The 3454-nt window shown below is 35.8% G+C and overlaps 1 long non-coding RNA gene across 1 annotated transcript; it reads left to right on the top strand.

Moving 5' to 3' along the window:
• On the top strand, positions 1-3205 carry LOC115929369. The gene is made up of 3 exons (XR_004066447.1): positions 1-299; positions 1624-1679; positions 2821-3205. It is a non-coding gene; the product is annotated as an uncharacterized LOC115929369 (long non-coding RNA).
• The last annotated feature ends 249 nt before the right edge of the window (positions 3206-3454 follow it).

The raw sequence follows: 3454 nt of genomic DNA, 5'->3' as shown, positions 1-3454 counted from the left end.
AACGAACACTCACGTTCACGTTCACGTGATCACGTATCACGTTTTGCGCTGTTTCGTAAAATAGGTGACTCTAATTTACGAAGTGTAGGGTCTACCATTCGTTGTTTTCCACGCCGGTAAAACACGAATGATCACGTCTTCCAAAACGTGACGTGAGTGTTTAATCAATATTTTTATAATTGCAAGCGCTTGTTACTAAGACTAGTCATGACGTCACCGTAATATGTATGATTTGTGTGTGTACGGTACGAGTACGTATCGCCTGCGCCTAGCTAGCTGACAACAAAGTCGGAGAATGGGTGAGTAATTGATTGCAATATGAGTGAATTTAGTGAATTTAGTGATTAATTTTGAAAAATTTGTAATAGTTTTCGTGATCTTCGGTAATTTCTTTTCATTTTGAGACTGTTCTCAACAGATATTTGGGGAAAAGGCTAGGGAAATATTTCTCTTCAAATTGCACTTTGATTTTCATCGTCGTGAAGTAGTTTGACTGCGGTTTGCCGTCATGTCACCCAGTTAGGGCCCGGGGTTCCGGCAGGGCCACCCCGTGGAATTGCGGTGCTCATCTGCAAATTTGATCGTCATCATGAATCTAATTCATCAATTTATTGATTGAATTTAAATCTAGATTTAACTTACCTTGAAATAATCTATGAAGTATGATTTCTTTAATAATCCAAGTGGGTTAATTCTTGTTAAAATCTTTAGTAGACCCTTCTTCTAGACGTGGACTCTGTTGAGGTACTCAATACCCCCCCCCCCCCCCCACCCCCCACTGAGCAAAATATTGGCCGGCACGATTTTCAAATTTCAGCACACTATATTTCAAATTTGCAATTATACACGCAATGGCCCAACGTATAAATTTACTCTTACTCATGTATTATACATTTGTTTCTATATTTTGTATATTGTTTGCATACCTTATGTTTTATATAATTATCCATATTTGTTGAATAACTGATTTGTTTGATCGCAGAAAATAAAGTCTTTGAAATGAAATGAAATGAAAAATTGGTGGTGTCAACTTCAGACCAGAATTATCTGTGACCATGGATAATCAAACAACTCCAAACCCTATTTTATTTAGGCCTAGATCTAGATGTAAACCTGGAACTTATTAATAAAAATATTCGAAAAACAACAACTAGTCTAGGATTTGTTTATTTAATGTTTAGATTTTGTGTGGGTCCAGCATGCTTGTCTAGTTGTCATAACTCATATTCATAAGGAGTCTAAATTAAGATTTGTTTCCAAATTGTGCAGTTCATGTTGATAAATATATTTTTGTTGGACGTTGTATAAGAAATGACCCCTAGTCCACAATTATGTTTACTTATCTGTAGTCCACCTCTTCTTGTTATAATAAACTAATTCTACTTAGTACTTCTTCGTGCTTATAGGCCATAGAAAGCACTGTGTGAGGTACACGTTAAATATTCCATTAGTTTTACTTTGTACTGTGGTTCATTAAATAGGAATGTTGATTTCCACACCATGTTAAATTTAAGGCCAACCATGACATAAAAAATAGCTATTATGCTTGATCTATTTTATTGTTAAGGAGAAAGGGATGCCTTGATTATTGTATTGGTTTTTTCCTTCTTTTTGTTCCAACAGATTGAAACTAAAGAGCTGAAAGAAGTTAACAACATGAAGCAGAAAGTCCCATGCAGGTAAAATTACCAGGTTATTTAGCACACAAATATTAAACGATCACCTACATGTATTAATTCACTAACAAAGTAAATGGAACTAAGTTGACGTTGCAATTATAGCGCTTAGAGACTTCGGTGGTGAGCGCTTTATAAGTAACATTTTTATTATTATTATTATTATTATTATTAGCGTATATAGTGGAGGGTATATTTTATTCTAGTTCTGCACCTAGCATACAATTTCAATTTCAATTTCAAATTTATTCACATTTCCAACAAAACATTACAAATAATTATAAGCATTTAAAACAAATTTAAGAAATACATGTTGGAAACAGAGGGGTCCACTAAAAAGCAATGCTTGTACAAGTGTGAACACCTCAAATGAAACTTAGGAATAATGAGTAATTAAATTTACTATTCTGTAATTACAAATGGAACTACAAAATAGGGGAAAGAAAATGGGGATGCCAACAGAGACGAGAAAGGGACAAGACAATACTTTACACGACAAAGATAGAAGAACATGGTCATAATCATACAAAGAGTAGACAATGACAAAAAGAAGTGAGAGATCGAGGGTACAGAAAAAAATACTAAATGATGAGCTGCATGTGGGGTTGAGAAGAAGATAAGGAAAGAGAAATATTGATGTCTTTAATTTTTTTGGTTTACAAAGGAAAATGTGTCCTTATTTAAAGGAGGTCCTGTGTGCCCGCCCCCCCCCCCCCCACTCAGTGTTATTTGGGGTATGCGTATGCGTGTTCCCTCCTTTTGAAAACACCCCCTAAGTCTGGTGTGTAAAGTCAATACGGGCCGGATTTTTGTGTGCTATGAGCCAGACTTTGTGAAAACTACCCCTTTACTGGACATTTTGGGAATACGCATGCGGTCCTGCCGACCCCTGAGTGGGGGGGGGGGGGGACCTGGCCTGTGTGTAGAAGAGCCATATCTAATCCACATCCAAAGCACTACATGTAGGGTATACACAGGACCCCTCATTACTTTTTTGTAAGGGCTCCTTTCACTTCTTGAGCAATGAAGATGAAGAAGAACACAAAATAAGATGAAAGTCTGTTTATAGGATGTATTATGGTTGATATGTATCCATTAGTATCAGTTTTAAATTGAAGTACCTACTTTGTTTTCTGTCATGTAGGATGATGCTTCTCTACAGTGGGTGATGAAGGCATGCTGGTTTACAAACTCAGGAGAGGAACAAAGAAGAGATATTGACGGGATCATATCTAGAGATGCGGGCCTACTACACTTCATACGAGCAAGTGTGCTAATATATATGTAGGTACCCCAATAAACTTTTGTGGAACACATGTCATGCAGAAAATTATAGATCTGACGAATAATTGACTGAATATCACAATTGTGATTTAGATTAAAAATTAAATGTCAATATAGATGAAATATAAGTCTACGTTACGTGTGTTTCAGTAGCATTATTTCCAGTATATTCTCTGGTCCAAGTTGTTTGGTCATTTTATGTCCCATACTTAAAGGTAATACACAGTTTTAGTATGGGGTCATAAATTTGGTTCAAATTAATGAACATATTGGACGCATATGAGATCCTACAATATTCAGTGATCGTTGTCGCGGTTGTAATCGAGTCTAAAATTATGAAATTGTAAATAATAAACTCTTTATGTTGTATAGCTCCCTCTCAAGGTCAAGATATAAATTTTTCTTGACTAAAATCGACCAATTTGCTATTCTCGTTTGGAAGTTATATATCACATCTACATATTCTGAGATTTTCATGGTCGCAGCTACCATTT

Source organism: Strongylocentrotus purpuratus, unplaced genomic scaffold (genome assembly GCF_000002235.5).
Source record: "Strongylocentrotus purpuratus isolate Spur 01 unplaced genomic scaffold, Spur_5.0 spur5_scaffold_4, whole genome shotgun sequence".
In the NCBI taxonomy this organism is placed as follows: Eukaryota; Metazoa; Echinodermata; class Echinoidea; order Camarodonta; family Strongylocentrotidae; genus Strongylocentrotus; species Strongylocentrotus purpuratus.
This window is presented reverse-complemented; position numbering and strand designations above follow the sequence as displayed.